The 15,873-nt window shown below is 33.2% G+C and overlaps 1 non-coding gene across 1 annotated transcript; it reads left to right on the top strand.

Moving 5' to 3' along the window:
• Positions 1-959: 959 nt before the first annotated feature.
• On the top strand, positions 960-1,063 carry LOC112098616. Its single transcript, XR_002905726.1, has one exon. It is a non-coding gene; the product is annotated as a small nucleolar RNA R71 (small nucleolar RNA).
• Positions 1,064-15,873: the final 14,810 nt, after the last annotated feature.

The raw sequence follows: 15,873 nt of genomic DNA, 5'->3' as shown, positions 1-15,873 counted from the left end.
CCTCAGAATATCAGTTATTATGGGAAACTGAAGTAACCGACTTGATTGTCACGGAGTACCGTTATCCGCCACTTCACCGGGGTACCAAACTAAAGCACACAAACAGAAAAACAAATTAAAACACACAAAGAAAATTAAAATCGTCCTCTTATTGAATTTACCTCAAGCTCCAACTGGATGTCGTAAACACTTCTCTCAATGTCTTTGAGTTGGCTTTCTAAACTCTCAACATAGGCTACTAACTCTGGTGGTTATAGAGCCCAAATACGATGTGTTTTACAAAATTGAATCTGCCTTTTGAGATGAGTTTTGACACGTTGAAGTGGTTTAAGAATGTTCAGAAGGAACGGTCTAAGTAAGGTACTCATGATAAAAAATGATAAGAGAAAACTTAATAGTTAAACAAACACACTTATGCAAAAATAATTTCAATTAGCAAAAAAATAATATAAAGAAAGAAAAAAAATCAAATCACCGAAAAAAAAAATCAATTCAAATTTGGTGGGTCACTCAAATTTATTTCGATGTCTTCTCCATGTGGTTGGTATTCTAGATATGGCTTTAATCTTTGACCATTAACTTTAAACGTGACACCATTCTTTGGGTCCTTAATTTCAATTACCCCATGTGGAAAAACAGTATGAACAATAAATGGGCCAGACCAACGAGAGCGTAACTTACTTGGGAATAGGTGCAAGCGAGAATTGAATAAAAGCACTTTCTGACCTAGAGTGAACGATTTTCTCATAATTTGCTTATCATGGAAGACTTTCATTCGTTGCTTGTAAATCTTGGCATTTTCGTATGCATCATTGCGAATTTCTTCAAGTTCTGCCAGCTGTAATCTTCTTTCTGATGCACTTTTTGACTTTAGCTCTCCTCCACTTGTTGCCATTAGCCATTCTTGCACATTCGGCAATAATCCCTTCAAAAAGTATTGGCATTGGTGCCATTTCTCGTACCCATGATGTGGACACTTCAAGAGTAGCCCATTGAATCGCTCCCATGTTTCAAAAAACTGCTCGTCCTCTCTCTGGGTAAACTCTGAGATTTCCCTGCGAATAGCATTGGTTTTATGCACTGGGAAATATTTATTCAAAAATTTTGTTACCATTTGTTCCCATGATGAAATGCTATTAGCAGGTAAAGTATTTAACCATGAACGAGCTCTATCCTTTAAAGAAAATAGGAATAATCTGAGTTTAATATCATCGTCTGAAAAATTTTCATATTTAAAAGTTTGACAAATTGCATGAAAATCATTCAGATGATTATATAGGTCCTCATTTTCTAGGCCATAAAATGTTGGGAGACAATTTAGCACACTGGGTTTTAATTCAAAACTCCTAACAGCTACATTTGGGTATCTTAGGCATGATGTGCTCAAATTAGCTAAGGGACTAAAATAGTCCTTAAATGGCCTCTCCTGTGGTGCTTGTAAATCCATTTTATTTTTAACGTTCTTGTGCATGCGAAGTGTTTTTTCTAGTTCAAGGTCTATAGGTTCAAGATTAGATAATAATGACCTACGACCATGCATGCAAAACAAATAAAAAAAATAAAGATGGGAACAAAACAAATAAAATTAAAGAAGAGAGAGAAATTACGATACTAACCTTATTGCGCTATTACAACCTTTCTATAAAAATACACAAAAACAAATATGTGAAATTAACTAAAAATTAAATTAAAACTTAATAAAGAAAATTAAATTAAGATAAACAAAAATTACAAAGAAAAATAACTTAAAAATTAAATTGTATAATTGTAAAGAATAGAGAAAGAAAAGAAATACTAACCTCTAAATGCAGATTCACTTTTTTTTCTTTTTTTTTTAAAAAAAATACAAGACAACAATTTAAAAGAAATTATTCACACAAATTAATTCTATGAATTAAAATTACTTACCTCCCCGGCAACGGCGCCAAAAACTTGTTGTGCACATTTTAATGTACTCGCAAGCGCAAGAATCTATTGTAGTATAGATCAATGGTGACGAGTGTCGATCCCACGAGGAGGTGGATTTTAATTATATGTAGAATTAATTTTGTAAATGGGTGGTTGAATTGTGGTGGAAGTGATTTAAATTATCCTAAAATTGGAATTGAGATGACGATAATAAATTCTAAAATTGGAATTGCAATGGCGAGAATAAATTGAAGCGAAATCTATTGAAATGATGTACTTGGGTATCTGGATCCGTATCAACATGCATCATGGGCTAAATAATCCTTATTAATGCCAATTAAATCATGAGGGGGGAATCCACACCTTATGAACCACACTCTAATCAATATGGTGCTAAGGGCTTACCGTGCCAAATAATAATAACCTTATACTAGAGAGCCGGTGAAACCAAGGCGGTACTAGACAAGATTAGTATTATTTATCGATGAGAAGTCAAAACATCCACAAAAATTAAAGGGGAAGAGAAAATAAATTTACCAAATTAAGCCCATGACACATGTTGAGACTTCACCTTCAACCCAAGCTTGAAAGAAAATTAGCCACTCATAATTGAACTAGGGGCAAAATGGGAATTTATTAAAATACGAAGAAAATACAAGATGAAGAAGGAATTACAGAAAATGGATCCCAAAAATGGATTCAGAGATCTCCAATTAGGGGGGAGAGGTCCCCTTTTTATAGATACATGGAGTAAATCATGGCCATAGGATTAAAAACAGTTTGGACGCTCAGGATTGCGCCACGTCATCAGTCAACAGTACGTGGTTTGACCACGTGGATGAACAGTAACACAGTTTGACCCAGATGAATAGTAATGCGGTTTGACCCGGATGAACAGTAATACGGTTTGGTTGAAAATAATCCTGTGTGATGCATGTACCGTACGCGAGATTTTTCGTCCATTGATATGCTGCCGCATCACCATCAACAGTACATAAGAATTTTAGCCCAACAGGATCGTGACACCTCATTAGTCAATGCCACATCATCGGTCAATGCCACGTCATCATCCGTCTATGTGAACAGTGTCGTGAACAGTAACGTATACAGTACAGTACACGTGAATAGTACCGTACATGTGAACAGTGCTATTTTTCCTTTTATGCTCCTCCTAAGGTTTTTGACCGTCCTGAGTTCAAAAGTGATGTCTGTTTTGCCATCTGATCTCTCGTTTATTGTGAAATAATACTTAATTAAAATAAAACAAACGGAATTAAATCAAAAGAAGGTTAAATTCATAAAAGTAAAGGTGTTAGTAAGACTTGAAATGTAAAATGACGATTTTCTCCTTTATAAATATGCATTTTCTAACGCTCAACAACAACCTCCAACTTACTACCAACCACAGTTCATCCTGAATTATAGCCAAGGAGTGGCTTCACCATTGGGTGGTAGTGGTTGTCCGACTAATATCAGAGCCAAACAAAACTGTTTGCCCACAAGCTAGAATATAATTATATCGGCGAGAAACCAGTGACATATATTCTAATGGTCATCCCGAATGGGGACTTTATCAGTTTGCACTACTGGTATAACAAGCCACGTACAATTATCTTATATCTTTGAGCATAATGCTTTTTTATTAAAAATGAAGTGGTAAATATGAGATCTGTTCGTCTCGAATAGGAAATAAAGGAAAATCCAAAACAAAATGGCATCTTCATCAAATAGTTCAGATAATCTTGCTCCTGTTACTATTTCTTCAACTCTCTCACTCCCCAGATCTTGTTCTAAACACCAACACATCAATCTCCTACATGATCAAGAAGGAGAACAGTTCACCTCAGTATTCATCATCCACCGACCTTATTTCCAACACTCTATCACCAAACTCTTTTAGACTCAGGACCAAGCATATGAATGGAAGACCGTTCCTCATAGTTTCCCCCTAAATCATTACCCAAACCTTGTCTCTGCACTGAAACAATACCTCTTTGAACTAAACAATGTCCAGTTCCCTCCTATTGACATCCAGCACACCTCCCTTGGACCACAATATGAACTCATAACCGTTCCGACTGCCAGGTCACCATAATCCAGTAAGCTTCTTCCGTCTGGAATTCTGATTAAAGAATAAAAGCTTGATTTCATGGATATTCTCTTCCAATATTCACAAGACCCATGGAAAGAATTCACCTCAATCATTCATCCTACTGAAGCATCACATGTTCCCTCCTCAAGCGCAACCCCACCGACAGACTCATATGCACCCTCTACACGTACTATTCCACCAATGGTGACAGATACACCAACAGGCTCACCTACCCGACTATATTATGAAAACTGACAATAGTGGCAGATACCATTTGGTGAAGTAGACAGTGATGTTGACAACTTATCTCCCTCGCACAGTTTTTAAGGCACTTTGTGATAATTGCTTTTGCTTTCGTAAAAGCAAAACTTTTCTTTATCTTGTAATAGTTGCTTTTGCTTTTGTAAAAGCAAAGTGTTTGCTTTGGCGTGCTTTACTTTATCTTGATTTTTCTCTTTTCCTTTATTTCCTAGGAAGGACAACAAGTTCTCATAATAGTTCACTTCAATCTCTTTTAATGAGTATGCTCTACACACGCCTCTTTATAAAATCTTGTGCATTAGAAAGTTTTTGGGTTTGAGATCGATCGTACCAACCACAGTTTATCCTGAATTATAGCCAAGGAGTGGCTTCACCATTGGGTGGTAGTGGTTGTTCGATTGGTATCAGAGCCCAGGTGTTCACCGAGGGGTATGAGTGTGTGAAAGATAAGCACCTCATCCCACATCGGTTGGGATCCTGGCTGTGTGCTAGCTTATAAGTGCTGGGTAGTCCTCACCTCACAAGACGTCTTTTGCGGCTGAGTTAGACTTCGGCCCAAGATGGTAGTAGAGCAAGATAAAGTACTAAATTAATTTATGAAAACATTAACCAACAAGAAAAAAAAAAGATAACAATGTCACTGATTTTGGAGTCTACATATGCCTTCATTGTTTTTTCACTTACAAGGACACAAAATCAATCAACACACCATGAAAAATAAGTCTTGTATATTTTAAGGGAAAAATAATCATAAATTACTTGTATGTTACCTCGTGATTGTAGGCTATAATTAACTTGGCAACATATGTAGCCCATTGATCCCGAAGTCACAAGAGGTCCTTAACGGTGTATTCATCAATTCCCTTGAACTTTAATTTCAAAACAACAAGTTATTCACCGAAAATCTTTGACTAAACTACTTAATTATCATTCATTTAAATATATTCGTGTGATAACAATTAACGCCAACAAATAAACTCCAACAATGTTACTGTTTTATCAAAAATTATATAGGTAAATACTGAACATTCGATCATGGTAATTGAAAAAACAATTCAATGAGTGTTGATGTACTTATTCTATCAATTACTACTTTACAATCAACTTATACAATAATGTTCGATAGCTAAAGCAGCTTGTGAACCCCAACACTACCCAATTTAATGCAAATATAGATGTAGATACAAAACCTTAATTAGGATAACTTATCCTCATCAAAGTAAAGTACACATCCCCACTAATAACAACTTTGCAACCCATGTAATTGTTTTGTATATCCCAACTTTGCAACACACACACATAGATATACAGTACATTGTGTATATCTCAAATCCTAATTCATGTCTCTATGGCTATTCATATAATCTATTCAACAGTATGCAACATACTTGCCATTATAAGTACCCTTACTTACAATATATAAAATAAATAAAATATACGGTAAAAAGATAACTATCAAGAAGCACACAATAGGTCTTTAAGCTGATTCATTTCACAATACATTAAAACAATATAATGCAGTATTGTAAAAACTATTTTCAATACTTACATTATTTTTCAGAACGTTCACATTTGTGACGATATCTTGGATGTATTTCATCACGTAGTAACCACATTCAAAGCTGCTAGGTTGCCTCAGACACTACAAAATCAAAATTTCATAATTTTTTTACTGTACATTAACAATAATTATTTAGATTTGTCTCATTTTTACCTTGATGGAGACCCATTGAACATTGGCATTTGTATCAGACTTTAAAGTCTGATGTATTCGAATCCCACTACAATGAAGACGTAGCCAACGTTAGCAAATAATTAACATAAAATAGAAAAATAAAACAACATGATAAAAGATAAAAATAACAAACTTTACTAATTCACAATCTGCATTAGCTCTTCATCAGGACTACCTTCCAAGGGATCAAGATAATAGACTGTATGTCTCACCATATCAATTATGAATAATACCCAGTGGCCACTAAACAAAGTAAAAATTGTTCTTACACATGAATTACAAGTAATTGTTTTTACATAATTAATCTACTAAATAAAGAATATGGTTAGCAAATGAAAAAGCTTATACCCAAGGTTATATGGGAATATGATGAGTTGTCCCAACTCTGCCAAGCCTAAACGTTTTGAAATATATTGAGTCCTATCTTTAAAACTAGCCTTTGGATATAGCTTGTCAAAAAGCCCAAACTGAACCGGCTTGGTATTTCTATTGTTCTCCATCTCCTCATGCAAGTTTCTAAGAGAAAACAAACATATATAACGAAGTAAGTTTGAATAAAAAAAGCAAAAAAATAGCTCAAAGTTTAATAAAACATATGCTACGATTTACCGGACTCGATCCATATGTTAATGACGTAGTTTAATACCTCCTTAAACTCGATGATCTCAGAGCAAATAATTTTGTCCAAATGTGTTTTCCAAATTTCACTAAAAGTTGTTGTGTCATGCTGAATCCTGATCAACCGAGGCAAGGAATTCTCAATAGACATAGTAAGTATGTTCATATATTCACTCATATCATTCTTTCTTGATTGTGCAGCTGCCCGTGTATTCTTCACACGTAGCTTGAGGTTTTTTACTACTGGTTTGATGACCGATGGTTCTTTTTTTTAGTACTCTCTCATCACAGGAGAACTGCACATCTAGTACTTTAGGAGTTAGTTTAGGAGATCTTCAAGGTGTAGGCTTTGAAGTAATTTCACACTCTACTTTTTTTGGAGTTTGTTGAGGAGTTGGTTGGGAAATTATGGTATGAGTGTCCTTCATTTTACTCTTCACAGATTTTGGAGTCAACTTATCCAATGGGAAATCAACCTATGAAATAATCAAAATATATACCATTAGTAGTAATACATACACATACAAATAGAAATAAAATAATGACCTGTAATATTCTCTGTACTAACCTTTCTGTTTGCAAGAGTTTCAGGCGATTGTTGATAATTGTCAATCTGAACAACAGTGGAAGTTTTGGGCTTAGGAAAGTACATAGATGGGGTGATGAATTATCCCACTCCTTGCACCCTGCTTCCATTTGGCTGCTTCTAAAGGGCTTGACCTAGAATGTCATTTGACCCTTGTGATTGGAATGTTCCTTGTTCAACTTGACTCTTCAGCTCATTGTACCAAAAACATTTATAAATCTACAATTACGAGGATAAGATATTAGCTAAAATAAACTAATATCCTTCTCAAATCTTCAAAACAAAGCAAGTCCGTATATAGTCTAAATTGAAACTACAGAAAATATTACAAGACAACACCTCATAGAAGCGCTTGATCTCCTGGACATCTCTTTCATTACACACACAGACACGCATGCACACAAGTTTTAACCTTTTTTATATGCAAAGAAGTAAGTTCTGATAAAGTATTACTGAGCTTCTGTCACTTGTAAAATGTTACCAGACAGTTATTACAACAAGCATTATATATGTATGTAAATATATACATGTGCACACACACATTATAAAAGAAATTCAAAAGAATTAAGTATACAAGTGACTTACTATTTTCTCAGAAATTGGCATCACTTCAGAAGCATATTTGCCATCTCGGTCTACTCGTGCCATTAATCAAGCTTCATTACGGCCAATCTCTTGATAAAAAACTCCACTCTCATTTTTCTGTTACAAGTTGACAGAAAACAAAAAGAATTGATTATATTATATTATATGCATTAGTTGGGTTATATTGCATAACTATATTAGATTACTTACCATACATATTTTTCTATAAAACATGCCACCATATCTTATGCTACTAAAGCGATGATTGTAGATATTCTTTGCTCTTTTATCTTTTGCTTTTTTTCCTTTTTCCTACACAAATAGTACGACAAAGAACAAAAAGGTTACCATTTATTATTATTAACTAGCAACAAATAAATCAAGTAATATTAACAAATAACACACCTTAAATTCTTCAGAAAAAACTTTGTCAACAAAAAGTTTATAATCTTCTTTTTTAATGCTCGGATATTCAATAGGAGGCAACCTCAGTGATTTTCAATCATCCTTGTAAGGTAGAACGAATTCAGTTGGCAGCTGACTTCTAAAGTTTCTTGATGCAACCCCCATCCATTTTAACACTTGGCTTTTGCATTCAAGCTCAATTTGAACTTTTTCTTTAAACTAATGACATGGATTAGCAGCAACTTTAAACAAAACTAGAAGTTATATAAAATCATTAAACATACTATTAAACAAGTAAAGAAAACCTGAAAATGAAGCCACATAGTTTCCTTCATCTCCAATGTCACACGCCTCCAATGATCAGGTAAGAACGAAATTGTTTCACGTACAATGACTCTAATGTAACTCCTAAGATCATTCCTTTCCTTTCCAACTGGAACACCATAAGAATTGTACTCAATTATAGCTTCATTACTAAATTATTCTTTTTGCAAGCCTTTTTTTTTTGTTTGTTTTCTTCTCCTTGGTCTTCCCTCGAGCTCTAGAAAAGTGAACTCATCATCTTCAACCATCTCCTATAATCCTAAAAATGATTAAAACAAATAAGCACATCAATTAAATTAAGAAGTTAATACAAGAGTAATAGCATATAATCAAATAAATAAATCACTTATTGGAAAACTGTAAAAATTGGTGCTGAAAACTAGCTACAATAATGCATTCAGTGATTTTCTAAATCAATATCTATTAGAATAGCATCACAATATTTTATGTCATAAATTCCTTCGTCATCTTTCTCATCCAACTCACATATTGGAAGTTTGTTAGATAATGGCAAAAATACATCCAAGTCTTCACATCTTTCCCCATTTAACTTATAAGCTTTTTTAGTCACTGAACAAACTATTGATTTATTATTATATAGCTAGTCATTTACATAAAACACTTGCTTTGCATGACAAGCTAGAATAAAGCAATTAGATTTAAATCAACTACAGTAAAACCTAAATTGTCAATGCAAACCCATTATCATCTACCCAATCACATTTGAAAAGTTTTTTTTTTTAACCATCAGATAATCAAGTTGCCAAATCTCATCAATGACTCCATAAAACGTCATGTTTCAAGAATGGGGACTTTTATCTTTTGAGCTTGAAATTTGTAGAGTGTTAGCGACAACTCCAAGACCACTATTTTGGGTTACACGATTATTGTCCCGATCTCTCGTTGCAAAATTGAAGCCATTGGTCTTGTAGCCAGGGTAGGTCACCACGCTTGAGCGTGGTTTGTTTGCCAACGACCACACTATTTCGTCAACTGACACATTATTTGCTCTATCATGTGCTACCTTTAATTTAAATTAGAAAGTATAGTAATTAGTTACATGAAAAAAAATCTTGTTAAAATTGAAGTTTATATCCTATATTGTATTTAGTTAAGCAATAATTCTAACCTTTTCTTGTAACCAACCAGAAAATGTACAAATGTGTTTATTTTGCAACCACAATTTTTTTTTTTACCTTATAGAGGTTTCTTGATCCTAAATAATGTATATGCTCCATACAATGAGACCATATTAAGACTTCAAAAGTAGTATAGTAATCTTATGATACAATAGTTGTAACGCCAAATTCCATAATATTAAATTATGGAAAATGGGCTTTTAATAGAAATCGTGCATGGCTAGGGATGGCAAAATCCGGGTCCGGGTCCGGGTTTAGCCTTTCCGGTTCCAGACCCGGATGGTAATTTGAAAATACCGGACCCGGATATTTATACTCCGGGTTCGGTCCAGGTTCCAGGATTCCGGGTTTAGAACCCGGATGCTTGTTAAAGAGAAACGATTTTCTCTCTCCTCTGCTATGAATTCCTCCTTACATCTTTAACCTATTACCAACAGCAATGGAAAATAATGCAAAATCAAATAACTAAAAATAAATTCAAAGGCAATAGAGCATATACAAAATTCAATTTTCAAACATAATGATGACAAATTTGGCGATGATGATGATAAAGTGGGCTTTGTGGGGTTAAGTAAAGAAAAGTCGAAAAGGGGAGAAATGAGCTTTGGTCTTCAAAATCATGTATGTTGTTCAAACCATTTTTCCCATCTCCACCCTTGCTTTCTTCTTCCTTTGCTGCGGCTGCACTTCTAATCTCCTTTTCTTCTTCTTTTGCTGTTTGGTTTTTTATTTTGTATTCTTTAATTAATTTTTTATTCTTTCTTCATTGATCTTTTTCACCTTTGATGATGATGAACATGAACACAACAAAGTAGCGAAGCAATGGTGAGTGGCGATGATGATTTGATGAAGAGAAGGGCTGAACGAAGAGAAAATGGTTTGGCTTGATGATGATTTGATGAAGAGAAGGGAGAGAGTGGAAATGTTTGGCAGCGGCAGCGAATTAGGGCAAGGCTAATTTTTTTTTTAATTTTTCAATTTATATTAAATAAAGATGTCCGGGCCTGGGTTCCGGATTTACGGGTTCACCCAAACCTGGAACCAGACCCGGATACGTCCGAGTTGGTAAAATTCAATTCGGATTCCACATTTAATTTGTTCCGGTACGGGTTGAACCCTGACCGAATTTTTTGGGTTCATCCGGGTCCGATCCGGGTCCGGGTTAAATAGCCATCCCTATGCATGGCTTTATAACTCTTGTTAGAAAAAAGGAAGAAAGAAAGAATATTAAAATTACAAATAGGGTTAATCATGGGGTAATTTTTAGAAAAAGGGTTATTTTTCCAAATCCAATAGGGTTTCATAAGACTCCTTATAAATTTATAACTTTCCCCCTTCCACAACCCTAAGTTCACAACATTTCTTCTTTTCTTTGCTGCTCATTACGCTCCTACCCAAACCCTAGGATTTAAATATTTGTTTAAGAGAGAATCAAAGCGATTGGTAAGTTTACTCTCTTTATTTTCCACAAGATTTCCAATCACTCTATCTAGAGTTTATATCAGCATGATTTTGGATTGTTACAGATCATAGTACATGATTTAAGGTGCGTTTAGGTCCTGTTTAGGGTTCTGATTTATTGTGGGTTTTATTAATCAACCCTTGGTGCATTAAACACACTGGACAAATTTTGGACAATATGAGTATCTCGAATTCAAACATATATTTTCTGAATAATTTTTCATAAGAACTTTATATTTCTGAAAACTATACATGTAAGGCTTATTGATTAAATTTTATTTCATAAGATTTGATTTTTTTTTTCATTTATATATATGGATTTCTGAAATTGACACTAATACACTGGAAAACGGCGATTCCAACAAGGCGATCAGATTCACAAACTTATTTGTACTTTTAAACGAACTCGAAACATTCTGAAATTTTATGAGTTGATACATGTGTCTATTATTTCCAGTTTTAATTTCATAATTTTCTGATTAGTATCTGATTTTATAAAAATCTTAGAACACGTTCTGTTCGGTTAAAGTAGTATGAAACAGTTTCGAATTTGTCAAGTAATAAATAGTCTTGAAAATATTTTTGGTATTGAATCCTCTTGAAAAGTTTACATGAGGTACCCATGGATGTCCTGAATGGTTCCATAGAATATTTTGTCATTTTGATTTTTAGATTAAGAGTTCAAATTCTAAGAATGAGACTAGTACGGGTATGAATTAGAAAATCTGATTCTTAGGATAAGTTATTGATAGTTATATCTTATATTTGTTAAAGTGTTGGAGGTGATTGAGACTTTTAGAGGCTTAGAGGTGTGTTAATTCAAATCCTTTTATCGAGGTAAGTAACTTCATTCCTAATATACTGGATATGTATAAGTATTTTGATATTATTATAAGAGTTTTTATACTACTTAAAAGATTAATGGATTTTCATAACAAAATTAGTTTATGAAAATGTTTTCAAATTAAATTCTTTTAACAAAATATTTTATAAATGTTTTTCAATATGTAAATTATTTTATGACATGACTACCTTTTATAATTTTGTCTATGAAATATTTTACAAGCCTAAATTGTTGCTATGGACTTTCATGAATCTGATACGAATGTTTTGTGCCTATGTATGATCTCTATTATTTATGATTGTACGGGGGCACCTCTTGAGACTATATGGGTGCCACCTTTTAAGGGCCAAAACGCCGCAAAGTGCCGCATATAGTGCAAAGTGACACATATAAGTCATTACATATGAAAAGTTAATTTGAATGTTTTGGCTCATTGTCCGTAGTTATTTTGATTCTGATTATGATCGTATTATACGATATATATAATTCTATTGTTGCTTCCCATTTAAAACCTTTTTCCAGTTTTCGAAATGGGTAAGCAAGTGGTAGAAAGTGACGATAGCCCATATATGACATTTTCCGACTAGGCGATAGCTAACATGCGCAAGTGTCTATCCCACAAATTGGGCAAGTATAATAGCCTTTAACAGTAGAACTAGAGAGGTTTCTGTACGTTGGAAAGTCACTGATTGTCCATATCAAGACAGCCCGTAAATTAAAGGTTTATTTTCTATAAGCATTATAAACATCAACACCTACATCCCATAGAGTTTTCAAGTCCTCAATCAAAAGTGCTAGGTATACATTTAGATCATTTCTAGGTTGTTTAGGGCCAGATAACAAAAGAGACAGCATCAGAAATTTTCTCTTCATTCACAACCATAGAGAAAGCTTATATGTCATCAATATAACAGGCCAACAATTATAAGTAGTGCTAAGTGTACTTTGTGGGTTAACCCCATCAATTGAGAGAGCTAAGTGGAGATTTCTAGGTTCTTATGCAAAATTTGGCCATTTATTATCAATTAGTTGCCAGGTTGGTGAGTCTGCTGGGTGGCGAAACTTGTCATCTCTAATTCTTTTATTACCATGCCATGTTAAATTTTGAGCTGTTTGTGGTGATTGAGACAATCTTTTCAACCTAGAAATAGGTGGAAAATACCATAATATCTTTTTAGAAAACACTTTCCTAAATTTTGTTGAGCTATCTTTTTCTTTGATACCTAGATGCTTTACAATTTGGGTATTCAGTAAGATCAACAAATTCATTCCTGTACAAAATGTTGTCATTTGGACATGCATGTATTTTTTTATACTCTAAGCCTAGCACTTTCATTGTTTTTTTAACCTCACACATTGACTTAGGTAAATTATTATTATTTGGAAAAATATCAGCAAAGACTTCTAACAAAGCAGGAAACCTTTATTGGACCACTCATAGTTCCTTTCACATTGTAAAGTCTCATTGAACTATATAGTTTTGAATGTTTTGCACCAGGGTATAAAGGCTTTTTAGTATCTTTAAGCATATCCTTAAAAAAACTAGGATCTCTATCACAATGCTCGTAAGCATCTTCGACCATGTCAATTATGTTACTGTAATCATGACATCTAAATCTTTGACTATGTGGATGGTCTTCACACTTTGTAGATGTAGATTTAGGGTCAGTCTCACCATGCCAAGTCCAAACTATATATTTTTGGAGAAACCTTTTTCAAATAAATGATCCTTCATCTGTCGAGGAGTATGAAACGCCATATTAAAACAAAAGGTGAAAGGACATCTAATTGACATTCGGTTTTCAGCATTTAAAATGTCAAAATCTAAGAAATCAACGACTCTGGTATGATACTCTATAGACAATCTATCACAAGTTATCCAAGTTCTGTCTATTTCAAATATTTTACCTGTTCATATATGTAATGTCAGTTTAAGTATAATTAAATTGCATGATTAATTTCAATGTTCAATGTTATTATAATTATAGTTGCAATAATAAACTCATAATTCTAGAAAATAACTAACAGTCCTTATAAACCATTGAATTATAATAATAATTTGGACAAAATCCTGAGATTGAAACAAAAGAAGCTTTGAAACTTAAATAGGAGATGAACAAGTAAGATGGGCCCTAATGGCTTTTTAAGTAGTCGAACTAATTCATAAGTGAAGACACTAACAAAAGTTAAGAGTTGAAATAAAAAATGTCGTCATACCACTTTGCAAGCCATTTTTTAAGATTGTATAATTCACTTTTTAACTTCAAATACAACAAGCAGAACTACCTTAAAACAAGCATTTCCTTCTTGAATCAAAGACAAATCATGAACTTTATACAATCTCAAAACACTCACAACCACGAACTTAATTAATTCATATCATAGTCATTGTCTCTATTACAAATCTTCCAACCAAAACAAAATAAATAAACAAGTAGGATTCTATAACAAAATTTGCCTCTCTTTACATGAAACGGAGATGTAAATAGTTCGTAATTACGAAATACACAGTCATTCAACCAATATAATACCCAAACAATTATCTCCTAATCATAAAGGCAAAAACTAAAGTGAAAATTCATATTTCAGTAAATTCAAAATCAACTAACTTATTAATCAAATTTAGTACACGGATCTGACAATTTATTTCAGAAACTAAAAAAAAAATGCATTTTCCTAATTTTAAATAACAATGACGGTAAATCACACGACACAAGTTTTAAACTAACCTCAAATGTGGTAGAAAAAACAGAGTTGCAGCAGTGATTTTTTCGAGTTTAAGTAATGCACAACCTAAAATGCCTGTATTTTTGGACTGCATGTGAGTAAAAATATAGAAAAATAAAAAAATTAAATTCAAATTACAATTAAATAAAAGAAAAAAAAGATTTGGAAAACAAAACCCACCAGACACTACTGGTTCAATTTCTCAACATCTGAAACAACCCAAAAAATAAAATAAAAAAATTAATAATAAGCTAAATTAAAACAAACCCATTAATTAAATTGCCAAAAAAAATAAAATATTCAGCCATTACCAATTGACAACGTCCTCTACAGTTCTTTCTCTGGACTTAACTTGTGAGGGAGAATGGGATAACTTGAATACGCAACTGATGGTGCCACTTCACCTCTTGTCGATGGTTTTAACTCACTTGCCCAATATAGACACTAGATGGTTTAGTTGGAGAAAAAAACCCTTTCGATAACAAGCGATTAGGGTTTTGGTTTGTTTTTCAATTTGGGGAATATGGAAAAAGGAAATGGAGTTTTAGCTTTTCATTATCTATCTAAATTAATTGAATTTAATTTGTAAATGGATAATGCAAAACAGAAGAGATTGAGAAGTGTAAAACGAAAGAGAAAGAGAAAGATAAAAGTAAGATAGAGATAGTCGATACAGTTTGGGTAGATGGGGAAAACTGCTTAAGTGTAAGTTTTGTGTTGCTGTTATTTATATTTATATTTATATTTTTAAATAATATACATATTAGTTTGACTTTGATTCAATGAGATTTGATGGAGTGTGCTCCGAACATTAAAGTTTTAAACCTTAGAGCACTCAAGTTCAAGTTGGAGTTAAAACAAATTTTAATGATTTTTTTTTTATGTCTGATACCTTAGTGTTAGTGATCTTTGATGTTTAATTTACTGACATACTAGTATCAACAACCTTTGATACCTATTTGTCAAAAGCGGAAAATGGTGCATATGTACATAATTACTGACACTTTTTGCAAAGTGTTGGTCAACTAAGTGTCAATAAAAGTCATTTTTGTAGTAGTGTATGTAGATGCAAGCTTCTTTAATTTAATATAACATATATTCTTACAAATATATAAATAATTATTATTATGTAGTAAGACGAGATCTAGAAAAATATAACTCATTGCAATGCGGTGTTTAATGTTTATC

Source organism: Citrus clementina, unplaced genomic scaffold (genome assembly GCF_000493195.1).
Source record: "Citrus clementina cultivar Clemenules unplaced genomic scaffold, Citrus_clementina_v1.0 scaffold_5, whole genome shotgun sequence".
NCBI classification, from domain to species: Eukaryota; Viridiplantae; Streptophyta; class Magnoliopsida; order Sapindales; family Rutaceae; genus Citrus; species Citrus x clementina.
Note: the sequence above shows the minus strand (reverse complement) of the source record. Positions and strands in the feature narration are given on the sequence as shown.